Source organism: Monodon monoceros, unplaced genomic scaffold (assembly GCF_005190385.1).
Source record: "Monodon monoceros isolate NGI ecotype Baffin Bay Population unplaced genomic scaffold, NGI_Narwhal_1 Super_Scaffold_15, whole genome shotgun sequence".
Lineage (NCBI taxonomy): Eukaryota > Metazoa > Chordata > Mammalia > Artiodactyla > Monodontidae > Monodon > Monodon monoceros.
The window spans coordinates 25,756,948-25,773,902 of record NW_021703771.1 but is presented as its reverse complement, the minus strand read 5'-3'; the positions used below and the strand labels follow the sequence as shown (position 1 = coordinate 25,773,902).

Sequence of the window (16,955 nt, the reverse complement as noted above, 5' to 3'; positions counted from 1 at the left end):
ATCCAGGGAAAGGCCGTTTCTGATTCCTTTCTACGTCCATTGCTTCCCAGTTGAGGTACCTAGTTTTCTTTTTCCGTAGCTGCTTAGAGGATCATCTTATTTTTCCTTTCCAGAAAGCCAGATTTTCTAACACGATTACAAAGAAAACTGCCCAAGAGTCTGCAGATAATGTTATGACCCTTTCCAGGGGCAGTTTCATTTAAACAAATTGTTTTGTGGAGGCCCCAAAACCCTTGATACATTTCTGCTCTAAAATTTAATAATACATCAAAAGTGGAAGAATATATTGTTCATGGAAGAATTTTAAGCATCTCAAAAACATAGTTCTGCAAAAGCATCTTGCTTCAGAAATTATCCACTTATGCCTCAAGTTCTTAGTGGCAGAGGTGAGGGCTGGTTTGTCCCTCCGCCTGACTCCTTTAATTGTATTTTTGTTCCCAGGCAAAGCTATTTGCTGGGCTCCCAAAGTCAAAGTGAAAGAGAGAGAAGGAAAAACACTAAACAGAGTTATCATCTCCCAAGGAGGGGCCACTTCTAGATATTATTTAGCCTACAGTAACATGACTTGCTTTCTCATTTAATTTTATTTATTTATGTTCTTCCATTATTTATTCCTCCTTTATCTGTTTCATGCATTATATTTATTGACTCTAGTTCCAAATATGTTTTTCATAAGAATTCGATTCTAAGTAAACAGTTTTGAGATGTGAAACAAGCAAAACATCAAATCTAAAAGCATACATTTAGTACTTGTTTCTTTCCAGCCAAAATTATTTCCTAAAATCTGCAATTAAAAAAAAATCCTGACCATTTAATTTATTTTAAACATTATCTTGGAGAGTTATACTAGTCTAAAATCTGCATTCTATATTATTTTGATAGCCATATTTATCGCAGCAAAAAATCAAGAATACTCAGATTACAGAATGAATATCTGAACTCAGGACCATACCAGATATATGAGTAGCAAGTAATTGTCAAGATGTGTCATAAGTGAAGTGAAAGGTTGGTTCCCTCCAATAACCATGACTCACAAATGGACAGGAATCAGGATGCTTTGGCTTTTTACCTAGTGATTTCAACATTCTAGGATGATTTTATTCACCAGTCCTTTTGCTTGATCCATCCTACTCTAATAGAGGGTGACCCAACCCAGTCACCATCATGTCCAAGGAATCCTGCACTTCCTGCAGCAGTTATTCTGCTTGGCAGGACTGTCTTCTCTAAAACCTTCTCTGCTCATTATTCTTGCTGCCTCTGCAGGGTCAGTAATGTGTCTGCCAGTAAAGTGTTGTCTCCTTCCATTTCCTATTCCCATAACCACAAAAAGTAGAAGCAGTTCCCCAGTTGAGGAAAGAGCATTTGTCCATTAATAACCACACTAGTCTAGCAGTGAAATCCCCTGCTGATGCTCTAGTCATTTTTAACTTGGACTACTATAACCACATTCTGTGCTGTCTCCAAGGCTTTATTCTTCTTTCCAGTTTAAAATGATCTGCATTCTGCAGATCAAATCATTTTCTAGATGGACTTAAGTTATGCCCGTGGGGAGAAAGAGCCTGGGCTTGACAATGTTGCATATAGGGAGTGTGGTGTGGAATGGGGAGATGTGTGTCTAAAAGGGGTATTTAAATATACCATATGATGACAGGGACCCAGCTTCATAGTTTTTTGCATTCCAGGAATCAGGAACTCTCAAGATCTTATTACAATTTTAATGACTACATTTGACAAATTATGGGAATTTGCTCTGCCTGTGTCCCAGCTTATTACATAGTATTTAAAAATATTTTGTGTACAGCAAAATGATTTGACTTACATACATCATGAAATGATTACCACAATTCGTTTAGTGAACATCCATCATCTCTTACAGATACAAAATTAAAGAAATAGACAAAACTGTTCTCCTTGAGAGGAGAACTCTTAGGGTTTCCTCGCTACACAACTTTCATATAGAACATACAGTACAGTTGATTATATTCATCTTGTTGTATGTTACATTCCTAGGACTTATTTATCTTATAACGTGAAGTCTGTAACTTTTGACTACCTTCATCCAATTCCCCTTCCCCTTACCCCCACCTCTGGTAACAAATCTGATCTCTTTTTCTATGAGTTTGTTTGTTGTTTTTGAAGTATAATTGACATACAGCACTCTGTTAGTTCCTGTTACACAACATAGTGATTTGACATTTCCATACATCTCAAAATAATCATTACAATAAGTCTAGTTACCATCAGTCACCATACAAAGATATTACATAATTATTGACGGTATTCCCCACATCTTACATTTCATACTGGTGACTTATTTATTTTGCAACTGGAAGTGTGTACCTCTTAATCTCCCTTACCTATTTCCCTCACCCTCTCACCCCCCTGTTTGTTCTCTGTAATTCTGTTTTTGTTTTGTTATGTTTGTTCATTTGTTTTTTAGTTTCCACATATAAGTGAAATCATATAGTATTTGTCTTTCTCTGTCTGACTTATTTCACATAGCATAGTACCCTCTAGGTTCATCCATGTTTTTGCATATGGCAAATATCATTCTTTTTTATGACTGAATAATATTCCATTGTATGTAATACCACATCTTTATCCATTCGTTGACTGATGGGCCCTTAGGTTGCTTCCATGTCTTGGTGTTGTAAATAATGCTGCAATGAACATAGGATACATATGTCTTTTCTAATTAGTGTTTTCCTTTTTTTGAATAAATACCCAGGAGTGGAATTGCTGGATCTTATGGTAGTTCTATTTTTAATTTTTTGAAGAATCTCCATACTGTTTTCCATAGTGGTTGCACCAATTTACATTCCCACTAAAAGTGCAGAAGGGTTCCCTTTTCTCCACACCCTCTCCAGCACTTGTTGTTTGTTGTCTTTTTAATAATAGCCATTCTGACAGGTGTGAGGGGATATCTCACTGTGGTTTGATTTGCATTTCTCTGATGATTAGTGATGTTGAACATCATTTCGTGTCCCTGTTGACCATGAATATGTCTAACTTAGAAAAATGTCTATTCAGATTCTCTGCCTATTTTTTAATCAGGTTGTTTTTTTATGTTGAATTTTATGAGTTATTCGATGTATTTTTGATATTAACCCTTTATCTGATATATTGTTTGCAAGTATATTCTCCCATTTAGTAGGTGGAATTTTTGTTTTGTTTCTTTCACTAAAAAGCCTTTTAGTTTGATGTAGTTTCATTTGTTTATTTTTGCTTTTGTTTCCCTTGCCTGAGGAGACAGATCCAAAAAAATACTACTAAGACCTATGTTAAAGAGCGTACTACCTCTGTAGACCTTAAACTTATACAGTGCTGTATGTCAATTATATCTCAATAAAACTGGAAGAAAAAAATAATAAAATTTTTAAAATGTAATAAATAAATAATAAATTAATAATTGAGAAAACATCCATAATACAGGAAACATTGTAAGACCTGAATGTAAGGCAAAGCTCTTATATTAAAGGGTAATTTGGGGAGAAATCTGCCTTACATTTATTTATTATCAGATTAAACAAACACATAGGTTGTGTGTGACATGTAGCAGATGCTCAATAAATGTGTTTCCTTCCATAAGCCGTATATATATATATATATATATATGGTGTTTGTGTGTGTGTGCGCAACTTTTGCAAGCTGAAAAGCCACCAAGGAGTACTGCCATTGTTTAATAACTTCCTCTTGGATGCAGCCAAATCAGCAGAGTCAATTTTTAAGAAACTCCTTGAGCAATAGGTATGTTGTCCACCAAAATCTGCAGATAAGAAAAGAGTAAAAGCAAGAGCAGCATGAGACAGTGATAGAAAAAGAGCAATTGTTTGCTACCCCTGGACATTGTTTAATTTCCTGGCATCCTAGACATTTTTGTGGCTTATAGTTTAGAATTACTATAGCCCTCTAAGAAAGAGTTAATTCATTACCAAATGGTGAGCCATTTCCTGTCTACTCAATTGTAGAATCAGAGTCAGCTCTATTTTATCAAAGGAACATTGGCTGTCACCCAGCATTAATCACTTTCAGAACAATTATGATTTATTTTAGACATAAGGCTATGGATCTCTATTTCCAGATTCCATTTTGGCAACTTTGAGCCTTACCTCTTATGTAAGATTATTGATGAAAACAGTGCTTCTCCAAATTGTCTTCCTTCACTTTTTTTGTCTCTAAAAAAAAATTAACTACATTCAAGTTAGTGAACTGATGTGAGACCAATGCTAGCTCAAATATTGTTTGCATATAATCCTACACAGATGTGGAGCCAATAGGGAGCTAGATCACTGTGTGCTTTTATACGTCTTTTAGTTAAGTTAAAAATCCAAAAGCTAAATCTTGTGTTCTGGGACAACATGTGAATTTGACATTTCCTGGAGGCTATTAGAACCATAAACCAATGAATAGACTATATTCATCCATTTAAGTAGTTTGTGACTGTGAAAGACTAAATATTTACAGTGTGTTTTATCCTTAGATACAATATAATGATATCATCATTTTAATAGCTCTTTACTCAAATGTGGCTGCATCCCACTTAGATTTTAGAGACATGCATTTAAAATAGTTTGGGTCTCATTAACCATTTGAGTAAGGCCCAAGAATGACAAAATATATAGCAAGAGTTCAAGGCGTTGAAATTATGATTTTAGTTTTGATTTGTCTTCCCTCCTGGGTCTTGCACTATTTACCAAACTTTACTCTAAATGTTCAGATAAGAAGATATATTTGTTCACACACAGTTAGTCAGAAGAAGGTTACTAACAGATCCCAGGCATCTGCATACAAATACAGGGCTACGCACAAAAATAGGGATTGGGCAATGGAATGTGAATGAACCAGGACAAAACTGTGGCAGCCACTATGGAAGCAATGAAAGCAATGTGGCCCACAGCAAGCTGCATGAATGACCTTGTTGTATATAGGAAAATATAGTATTATCTCATAAAACCTATTATCTTGTCATTTGCTTTTCCTTTTAGAGTCCTACAAGTGCCTGAATGTTCTTCCTCTCATTATTTTCCCTGTGTAGACTCTTACAGTTTCTGGAAAGAAAATTGAGTTGGTATATTTAGTTAATATTCTTCTTCCCCTCTCCCTCCCATGTAGGATGAAAACAAAATCTGGTTTATTTTCAACACAGAAATGTAAGGACAACACTGACTAGTTTCTTCTGTATTTGGCTGTATTACTCACAGGTTTTCACTTATATTAATTCTCAGTCTTTTGCGTAGAAGAGAAATAAAACATACTGACTGACATAGACATTATCAAAATAAATTTATGGTTACCTCCCCTAAGGTGTACAAAGAATATGATCTATTAGGACTTTTGTACTAAGACTTTTGGAAAGCTCCATTCATAGCAGTTGACCTCAATGATTATTTCATAAATCATTATCCTAAAGCACCTATCTAAAATGTTTTATAATACCTTGGTTAGATCATTAGTCAAGCCATAGTTTATGTCATGATGAGGTAGAATCAAAATGAAAGAAATGAAAGCTAAGGGATTTTTTGGTTTGTAATATACTGATCCTTAATGAATGTTCAAAGAAAATCATGTATATACAAAGGGGTAATGTTTCTTTCTATCCCACAGCAGCGGGGAAGTACACACATGTATATATGAGATGAAATGTAATGTTAATAATAAAGACTATAAACAACAAGGTCCTACTGTATAGCACAGAGATCTATACTCAATATCCTATTATAAACCATAATGGAAAAGAATATTAAAAAAATGTTTATATATGTATAACTGAATCACTTTGCTCTACAGCCAAAATTAACACAACATTGTAAATCAACTATACTTCAACTATATGTAAATCAACTATAAAAAAATAATAAAGACAGTGATATACTAGATACACATTAAAGTATAAGTAAAATAAAACAAAGCAAATATTTAAAACAAAACAAAAAATCTCAGTTATTTATTGACTTTAACACTCAATTTCCTTATGCTATATGGGAAAGATATCTGCTGTGTAATACTTTACAAACTTATTGAAAGTATAAAATGAAACAATGTGCTTGAAAGAACTCTGAAAATCAAAAGCAGCAGGTCATGAGAAGATGGTATTATTACTTCACTGGTAGTGCTGGCAAGTGAGGATATATGAGCAACACCTTGTGTCTGCCTTTTAAGTGGAAAAATCATACCCATAAAATGTCATGGGTAAAACAGTAAGGAGTTCTCAGCTTCCTTTGAACATAGCGGAAAGCTACACAGAAGAGATAACATTTGGACTTGATATTGGGGGTAAAGTAAGGGTTCTTCAAGTGGAGATAAAAGAAGACAGTATTCTGAACAGAGGAAACAATATGTACCCCTACAGATAAGCAAGAAAAATCATAATGAACTCATCAAACTTGTGGCTGAGATGGGGGAATGGGAAGATAGTGAGCCAGAGGTGGCTGAAAACAAAACTGGTATATCAGGGTCATTCATGTGTTAGTCTGAGGAGTCAAGATTTTATTGCCTAACTGATGGAAACTCTTGAATTTTATTTATTTATTTATTTATTATTGAAGTGTGGTTGATTTACAATATTATATTACTTTCAGGTGTATGGCATAGTGATTCAGTATTTTTACAGATTATACTCCATTAAAGTTTTCACAAGATAATGGCTATTATTCCCTGTGCTGTACAGTGTATCCTTGTTATCTATTTTATTCATAGTAGTTTGTACCTCTTAATCATACACCCCTATCTTGCCCCTCCTCTCTTCCCTCTCCCCATTGGTAACCACTAGTTTGTGAACACTGGGGTGGGAAAGCTCTTGAATTTTTAAAATGGAAAATGTATAATACGATGTGTATTTTTGAAAAAAAAATTAATCTCAAGTCAGCAGTGTGGACCTGTTATGGAAAGGATTGGTAAACAGACTAGAAAGAAAAATGGCTAGGAGGTTATTACAATTATCCAGAAAGAAAGGATTAACAATCCATGCTAATTTGGTTGTCCTGAAAATGGTGAAGAAGGATGAGTTTGAGAGGTAGAGATATGGCAGAATTAATAAGATCTGTTAACCATTTAGAGTTGTGGAGTAAAGGAGAGGTAGTGATATGTCGGTGTATTAGGGATTTCTGATATATAAAATGGCAGTAATTCTCTAAGCCTGTACTTAACACTCTACCAGAATGAAAAGTATATATTGCTCTAGTGTGGTTCTCTGCTGTGTTTGCCAGTAAGTAGTTTATTTCTTATTTGACCCTCTTCCCCACAGTATATAAAACATTTTAAAAACATGTAAAGCAGATGCAAGTTAGCAATCCTTTCTTTTTAGTAATTTCTCAGATGCGATATAGAAGATTTAGGAAAAATTCCACTGTGCCCACCCCTTCTTATCATGCTTTCATTTGAACAGCATTCAGTCAAGTCCTGGGATTTCAGCCGGGGTCTTTCCTACATGATTGGTGGTGTGGTCATGAATCACTGTGACATGCATCTCCTGAGTTTTTTTCACCCAGTTCACTGATATACTTTGTTCAAGAGTGCAAATGTTCATGGTAAAAACTTACTTATCTCTTTCTGTCTGTTTAATGCATGACCTTAAAATGCCTGCATCATTGCTCTCTGGACAGCTCACACTCTAACCTGCAATGAGGCAGGAATTGAGCTTAATTAATTCCTGTTTATAACACTCAATACTGTCTTCTAAAAATATGGACATTTAATAAATGTTTTGGTGATAGTGGAATAATTTGTCTCTTCTAGGGTGCATCCCTTTCAACTGAACCTAGAACAGCATACATTGTACTGGTTTAGGGAGGATAAATGTAATTCCATGACAATTAAAAATGATAGGAGGAGTAAAAACCCATCCATCTGCCTAATGACTAAACTTCAGTGGTGAAGATTTGATAATTCTAGTGAAGTTGTTAGTGGAAGGGTCTTTTATTTTAACACATTTTAAAAATTCAGGGAAGTTTGACTGCTCCTGCTAGCTCAGTAGTGTCGAGTCACTTGAGGCAACCTCAGTGAACTCAGGAAAAGGAGAGGATCGGTATTTGCACTTTAGAACAAAAGAAAACATGATTTGTTTCTGTTTAAATTAATTCAGTCTTTGCTCATATTGTTTCCAATATGGTACCCAAATCAAAGAATTTAAGCTCCCCCTTACACACACACATATACACACACGTGTGTGTGTGTATGTGTGTGTGTGTATGTATATATACATATATACGTATGACCTTATATAAAATATATATGTGTATCTTCCCCTTGGAAAATAATCATTTTTCTTTATGTTTTATTACTTGAAAAGATTAAAAGATTATTATATTCAACTTCTTGCATCTAAAAGCTGCTTATCAACTGAAATGGGTATATATCAATTAAAATAAGCTTTTATTGATAGAATTTAAGAATTAGATTTTTTTTTTATTGATTTAGTTTGTGTATGGATTTGTGTGTGTGTGTGTTTTTAATACCTACAAAAATTGACCCATGCGGTTCCTAGGGACTGCTTGCTGAAAACTTGGCTGATTGGGTAAGGCTTCTTTTCATAGTCATATAATCAGTACTGTTTAAAAAAAATTTTTTTTAATTAATTAAGTTAAAAATAATCTCAAAATGAAGCAAAACAGATTTGTAAAAATTTCTCATTCTTACCAGAACACATTTTACAAATCTGTTCTATCTAGGTTAACATGTATTTTCAAACAACAGGAACATTAAAAGTACAGTATAACTCTGTGTCCTAGGCTATTGAATAATTTCTTCTTGCTCAGGCCCCAGAGCAGGAGAAGTGCATTGGTTATTTCAATGACTTAGAGAAAGCATTACCTGAGTATTTTCAAATCAAGCTTTTTGTTTCCAGCCAAGCCTGTTAAAGCAACCATTGTGATTATACTGTATTCCTTACTAACGTATAATACACATTCAATTTAATTCTTTTGCTGCAGTTATTTTTGTGGTAGATGGTGAGTTCTAAAAAAGAAACAATACACTCACGTCAGTAGTTTTTTGTATGCATCACGAATAGGATATTTAGAATTTCATTTGTAGAATTTTAAATCATGGAGTTGATTATGTAGATACCACTGAAATATTTAAGAGACACAGTCTTATTTTAGAAAATGTAGTTCCCATTTTATCATTTATATTTATGTTCCAGTAAATTTGCTTTCTCCTTTGATTTAATTTTATCCACTGAAAAATTGCCTCTGATGTGTTTTGCATTTCCCGCCCCTCTGCAGATGTGTCCTTCCATGTTTCACCGCCAGCAGATTTACTCTGGTGTTGTTAGCAATTTCTGCCACCACAGAAAGTTATGCTTTAGTTTTTTCCTGTGGTCCCCTTGCAAAGGTGTAAGCGAAAATGAGCTACATTTCAGTTCAAAAGGACATTTCTGTCCCGTGAAGCTACTTAGTTATTTCTTTGAAAATTTAATTTTTATGCCTAAAAATAACCATTGTTAGCTTCTATTGACATTTTGAGACAAATTTTACTATTCCTAACGGTATTTCCCTTGAGTTAACGTTTTTTATTTATATACTTGATTTTTTAAAGGTTTCTTGAATTCATAATTAAATGTATTATGTCCATGACTTCTAAAGTGTGTATATCTAGTTTTATATTTCTAATCAATAGAAAAACATTAAAAATATGGTTTAATCTTCCCCACCGAGGGGACCTCTTTGGGTCTAAGTGCTGACACTCTGCCACCTCTGACAGGTAATTTGAAATACTTCAACATTACTTTTCCTAGTTGTGAGGATAGGACCAAAAGACTTGCACTTTTTATTTATTTATTTATTTATACCAATAAATACCTTTTTATTAAAAAGAAAACAAAACACTAGTACGAGAGCCCAGGTATCTATCTTCAGAGCCTGTGCTATCATGAACCATGTAATAATGTGTTTGTTTTTTTTTTTAAAAAGAGTTTGACTATGTTTCTTGTGTCTAGATAAGCAAGAAGACAAAACTGAAATATATCATAGATCTAGCAAAGACGGTTTGGAATTTGAGAAGTCACAGTCTGTATTAGTTGGGTTTTTTATTTATAAGACAGGCAAGCTCCCAGTAAAAATGTAAGGACTTGCACTTTAATGCCTTAAACTCATTTAAGAGAAAGATATCGATTCCCTATTATGTTTCTACAGTGGCAATACAAATGTTGCTATAATAAAATTAATAATGATGATAGTAAGAATTTACCAAATACTTTCTGGGTGTCAGACATTATGATAACGCTTGCATCAGTAAGAATAGGACAGGTTATCCTCTTGTAAAACAATCCCTAAGTCACCTCTGATGTCCAGCATGAGTCAACATGAAGGCCTAAGCTGAAGGAGGCCCCTTCTCCATAAACGTTTCTGCGGTACTTCCAGCAGGGGAGAGGAGGTATGGCAAATCTTAACTGGCCCCTCTGAAAGTTTCTGCATGCAGCTCCCTGCTGTCAAAGCAAGTCAACTTTTAACTTTCAAGGCAAGTCACTAGGCCATGCCTATCTCCAAAGATGGTAGAAAGTGTAATCCTATCATACATCAAGAAGAAACAATATGTGTGAGCAGCCCTAAAATTCTGAGGGTCTTCTACAATCCTCAAATCAGCTTCTCCAATAAACATCAGGACTTTTTGCTAGCTCTGTCAAGCTCTATTTCCTTACCTTGCTTTATTTTCTTTAAAGTGGCTATAAATGTATGAACTTCTATTGTTTATTTGTTCTGTAGGTATAGATATGGATAGATATGAATACATTCATAGCTAGAATGTACTCTCCATGAGGGCAAGAACTTTCCTCCTTTCCTTTCCTCCTCTTCCCTTTCCTTTCCTTTCCTTTTCTTTCTTCCTCCCCCCCCCACTTAACTCTGTCCAATACTTTCATTAGCACCTGGCGCATAATAAATATATGAATGAATTATATACAGTTTACAAATAAGGAAACTGAATCTTAGAGATGTTAAGTAACTTAAGTAAGATGATAAAACCATGAGGTAGCAGAGCTGAGACTCAGAGCCCAAGGTTTAAAACACTCAGCTGTAAAAGCTGCTGTGCTCGACAACTACATAGGCTAGTGGGAAAGACATATAGAATTGTGAGGTAACATTAAAAAATTCTATAAGAGAAGCGTATACAAATTACTATGGAATTACAGAGGAGTAAAATCTCGCCATTAGGTACAGCATATTTGAAGGTGATGAAAATAGTAGGAAGGAAGATTTCATGGAGTACTGTGCTAGATTTCCAGTGCTATCTTGAAGATGTGTTTACTACTTTGAAGTTACTTCTTTGATTTTCTGCTATGAGCTAGGCATGTGCTAGCTTCTAAGGATACAGAAATACCCGAGGCAGGAAAAATCTTTGCCCTTCTAGTGCCTCTAGTCTCATGAGTTACATGCCAGACACGCACAGACAAAAATCAATCCTCAGTGAGAGGCTGACAGTCTTCTCTGTAGCTTGTGGAGGAACAGGTGTGGATGAAGAGGAGTTTTTACAGGGGTCAAGTGAGCAGATGTTGACAGGACCACACCCTGCAGAGAGGTCTGTGGGAGCTATTGACTCCAAAGGCTGTCCCAGCTCACGATCATGGAACAGGATGAAACAGGGCCTGGGTCCCTGCTGTATTCCTTCTTCTCTCTTTACTAAAGCACCCCTCCTCCAATCACATTCTTCTACATTACTTTACAGGCAGATTCAGGGAAAAGAAAAAACACAACTTGTCATAAGACAGACTTAGGGCAAGCACCCAGAAAGGAAATACTTAAACTATCAGTCTTCTGCACTTAGAAGGATGTGAAATTTGAGTCTTCCGAAATAAATGGGGAAAGCGTCATTCTTATCAATAACATACATTGATTAACTTCTGAGTTCAGGGCATGTTTGCAACGTTTTAGTTAAGGGACAGTGGATGGTATGAGAATGGTAGATAATGATACATTTAGACATTCTCAGCCAAAAGTAAGTGGTAAAGGCAGTAAGTCTATTAACATTCAGAGGAAGGAGTGGCAGCCAAGGGATACAGTGGATGCTGGGATGTGGTCAGTAAAGCAGCACTTTCCAGACAAGTAGAACAAGGAGTTATCAAAGTGAGGAGTTACCTCATTGAAGATTATGCTTGGCTGACTATGATATAAAGCCCCAAGATAACAGTGTCTTTTAAAAAGATCAATTTTATTTGTCTCTTACTAGAAAAATCCTTAAGTATGTGGTAGATTATGATGTGATATTTCCCCAGAGTCCTCTTTTTGTTCTGTCATTTATTCTGGGGGAAAAATGACTGCGTGCTCAAAGGAGTAATAGCCCACAGTTAAATAAAGGAACTATTTATAAAGGTGTCGAAAAGATTAAGAGCAACAAAAGAGAATGTTGAAGATCCCAAGAACTAGTGACAGAGGGAAGCCAACATATCCTCAGGCTGCTCCAGGAATTTAGAGCTGTGGCCATAGGCAAAGGAGCTGTGGCCATAGACAGAGGGACACAGCTGCTGCTAAACAGCAGCTCAGCAGAGAGCAAGTGTAGGGAATGGACAAATAATCAATCTTTCCCATTGCCATTTTATTGCATCCCGTTGGCCAAACACCACAAGAAGCTACAGGGCAAGAGAGTCCAGGGGATACTTTCAGCCTCTCAGAGAACAGAACAGGGTGTAGAAAAGTAAAGAATTGAACCAGAAGAACACACAGAAAAATCAACACAATTTTCAATCAACCCCTCAGCATTGTACCCCTTAACATCTGTTCTTGTCTTTTTTTTTTTCCATTTCGGCGGCTTGAGTCACAAAATCACTTGGTGTCCCGTGGTTAGGCATTAAGAGTTTACCAGGACTTAAGAGTATGCCAGGAGCTAATTGTCAAGTCGAGTATAGCTATTTGGCAGGATAGGGCATGGATTTAATCTAAAATCCAACAGGTTTCTGCTGCTATTCTCATGTTTCCACTTGCTAGAGACCTCACAAAGTATTTCCGTGTACCACAGCCCCTCGCAGGACCACTGTGCCTGCCGGGTCCTAAGGACCATATGTCAGGGAAGTGTGCACTGCAGCCTAGACCTGCTGTGTAGCTTTCTCTGGCTTTGGGCCCCACTCAATACTATAGCCTTAAAGACCACTTGGTAAACATATCAAAACAACATGCCCAGGTATTTTATGTTATTTGCTTTAAAATCTAAAGAAGTTAATCAACCATTATGCCTATTTTGGGGGGAAGGGTATTGAAAAGTGCAGCAACTTATCTTTTACTTTAAGAGAGTATCCCTAGATATTCCCCACCTAAGAAACGCCAAGAAACTTCATGGATTTTGCAGGCCAGCATGTATCAAAATATGGTGCTTGTTACTTTCTTCTTACCTGTTTCAATTAGCGTAATGCAATGGATCAGCGTGCCACAAGCAACCAGATAAAGAAAGAAAATTCATCTGTACTAGATTATGACAGAGAGCAAAAGAATTGTCATAGAACTGAAAAAGAAAAAAAGATGGTAAAAAAGATGGTAAATAGTGTTTGTGATGTGTGAAGACAATCTGTTTCTGATTATGTTAATTAGCTGGCCATTAAAAACAGTGTTTTTTAGGGTGAAGGGTGATAGCATACCAGGGTCTAGGGCATCCATTCACTTGCTCCAGTGAAGACACCATGTCCAGAACTGTAGATACAAATTGTCATATTTTCTGATGGTTATAAAGGTTGTTATAATCCACAGTCATTCTCCAAGATCCCTCTAACTTTTGCAGTAGTCAAACCGGAAAGTTAAATGGGTAGAAAATAAAAACATCCACTCCATTATCTCTTAAGTCCTTGGTTGGCGACAATAGTGTCTGCAGTACCCACCAGGAATGTGGTATTGCTTTTGGTTTGGTATCTTTTGATTTAGTATCTTGAGGGAGAACACCACTAGAGGAAATTATATGGAACATTTCTACAATAATAGCCCTCATTCCATAGCTCAGAGGACCAGTGTGAGGACTCTGTCAGTTACTAAGTATATATATTTACTCCAAAATATCTCCGGCCTAGGGAAATAACAGGAGAAACAATCCCAATGGATTTAGTGTAAAATTGGCTTTGCCAAGATTGCATCTCACCTGATCTCCATTACCCCTAATTGACCAGAGGACCACATGGTTCCACTTAGAGCCAGCATCTAATAATCATGTAAGGTCTGGCCATTTGCTTTTTCTCAGTCACATTGTTAAGGGATTATAGCCTTCGGAGAGGACTTGGAGGAAGATTCACAGTACAGGGTTGAGGCCCTTTTCAAGGGTTTTTCCTCAAAGAGGGCTGGCCTCCCTGCCAATCATTCTGGGTCTATGAGATAGTTTACATTTTAGAACCTAACAAGAGGCCGTGAACCTCACCATGGTATTTCAAGTCTTAATTTTGCTCAGCAGGCCTGGAATGTTCTGCTTAAAAGTCAAACAGCGCATTAAGAGGTTGCCCAGCAATTTCATTCCCAGAGCCCTGGGAATAATTAGCCACTGCTGTAGACCTCTGTGGTTGATTATGGTAATTGTGCCCACTATATAGCTAAGGGTAACCTGCCAGCACCTGACCTCTCCACGGTGGGATCCGTCTTTTCCGCAGGGAGCCTAGTTCCATGGCAGCAGACTCGCTGTCTTCCTGAGCCCATAGAGAGCAGCCACCGTAGCCGTCTTCGTGAATTCTGGTGATCCCCTCAGCCATGGACTCCTTAGTGCATTAGTGAAGAGAATTTCCTGCAAGTTGACAACTGTCTCGGCGTGGAAGCAGTTCCCTCCTGGTGGAGGCCCTTGTCTGTGTCATGTTTGAATCTGATTCTCATTTGGAGAATGGAGTCAATGAGGAATGTTGGGAGTGGATACTGAAGAGAATCAGCATCTCCTTGTGAAGTATCTGCACCAGGTAACATGATTTAAAGATTTTTGTTTCATTTCGCATGGTGTTTTGGTTTCCAACGTGAGACAGGACTGCTTCTCTTCGGCAGGAATGAGTGGTTGGAGAGGGAGGATGGTAGGAGGGGTTGCTCCATCAGAATGCTACGTTCAGGCAGATTTGAGGGTTCAAATTCTCAGCCTCATCTGTGTCTGTCTAATTGAACGCAAGCCATATCTCAGGGCCCTGGTTTTTCCCAACTACTACTGTTAACTTATCATGAGACCTGGTGGGACTGTGCAGTTTAGTTTTATGCATCTGCACCGACTTTCACGATCAGTCTAGTCCCATATACACAGTGTCCGGGGAGCTGCTAAATATTGGTCATCCAGGATGTAGTGAAAAAGTATGTACTGTAGCTTAAGAAAGGCTTGAGTTCAAAGCCTTCCTCTATCAGAATTGCTAGTTATATCTCTACTTATCCTTGTTTGTTTTATTGTTAAAATTCGAGTATAGTTTTTTTTTCCATGCTGCATGTAAGGAGTAAATGAGAGGACATGTATAATGTTCCCTGTGAAAGCAGTGCTCGCTATGAATTCCCATTTCCATCTTTCCCTTTCTTTTCTTTCCTCTCCCTTTCTTTTACCTGCCTCAATATAACTTTACAAAACAGTACTGCTGTAGTCCCCACCTCACCTCAAGAATTCAAAACCTTCTAAATCCCCTGCGTTTAAGGAAATATAAAAATGCTAGAGACACCATTGTATGTCCTTGTAGTATCCCTTAACACAGAAAACATTATTAGAGGAAGTATTACTAAAGCATTGTAAACATCTTGGGAAAATAATAACTCAGATATTCAAAATTTTGTAACACTAGCTATGTAAACAAAATGAAAAGAAGTTTTATGAAGATCATAAATATTGCACATTTCAATTCTGTTAATTGTTTTTTCAATTCTGTTAATTTTAAGGACACCGTTTCCCAAATATAAAACAGGAGTTGGAAACCTGTAAAAACTTCAATAATTGAGTCTCTCTTCTGTGCCCTTTGAGGGCTAGTGATAAATCTGATAGGTGGGGTTGTTTTTGACTTCCCGTTAATATTTCCTCATTAATCATTTGAAAAGAATTAACAGTGCCAGAGGGGAAAGGTTTTTTTTTTTCTTTTTTTCTTATTCTTATTTACTATACAAACAGCCATTTGTTTCATTTCAGTTTTATTCAGTGATTCCAAATTGGTCAATAAAATGCTAATGATTGCCAACATACTATATTTCTCCCTGGGAGATCATCATTTAATTCTAACAAATGCCAGTTGGATACTTGTTAAAACAGCAGGAACTAATTCATAGATTCGAGCTAAATAAATAAAGTTTGATTGCGTATTTGTTCCACTCAGCTTTGATGACTAATGCTGTTTGAGAGGTGCTTCGTATAAATTACCTTGGAAAGGCCTGATAACCAAGTCTCAGTGATAAAACTGACATGATAAAACAGTGTTGTGGGCCTAAGTATCACCTGTTTGTGTCCCTGTAAATGAGCATTAGCTCTTGAAACTCACCTTCTGAAATTCTAGGGCAGCCCCAGAATTTCAAGCCCCATAATAGAGACCTTCAGGAACCTACTTTTCCAAAGGGTCTCTATGTGTTAGCCCACCCACTCCCAATTCAAAAATCCTGCTAAGATTAAGGATAATCCTAGAACATTACAAGATGATTTTAACTACCTTAACATAAAAGTGAGTTGAAGGAAATAATGTTCACTTTGAAATAGACTTTCATAGGTGCTCTACTTGAAGCTTCTTTTGATTTCTTGGAGAAATCTACACTTTCAAAAATTCATCTTTGAATCGATTTCTAGTAAAACATTTCTCAGGGCTTACTTTTGGGAAATATGACCACTGTCTTATTTGTGTTTAGCTCACATGATTTACCCTCCAATGTAGTCTCTCTGTCTGCTATTTACATAAGATCAGCAAAGTGTCTATGTGTTTACCCTACTAGGGCCTTACTTTGTAGCTTCATTTTACAATAGTCAAAAAAGTATGGAAAACCAAAAGCTCAGTTGTTTATCTTGATGTTTTACCAAATATCACATAAGAAACAAATTATGTGTAACTTTTCTTTAATTTTTAAAAT

The 16,955-nt window shown here is 36.4% G+C and overlaps 1 pseudogene; it reads right to left on the bottom strand.

Moving 5' to 3' along the window:
* LOC114895874 overlaps nt 1-14,647 on the bottom strand; it is a 32,140-nt pseudogene extending 17,493 nt beyond the window's left edge.
* Between the last annotated feature and the right edge of the window lie 2,308 nt (nt 14,648-16,955).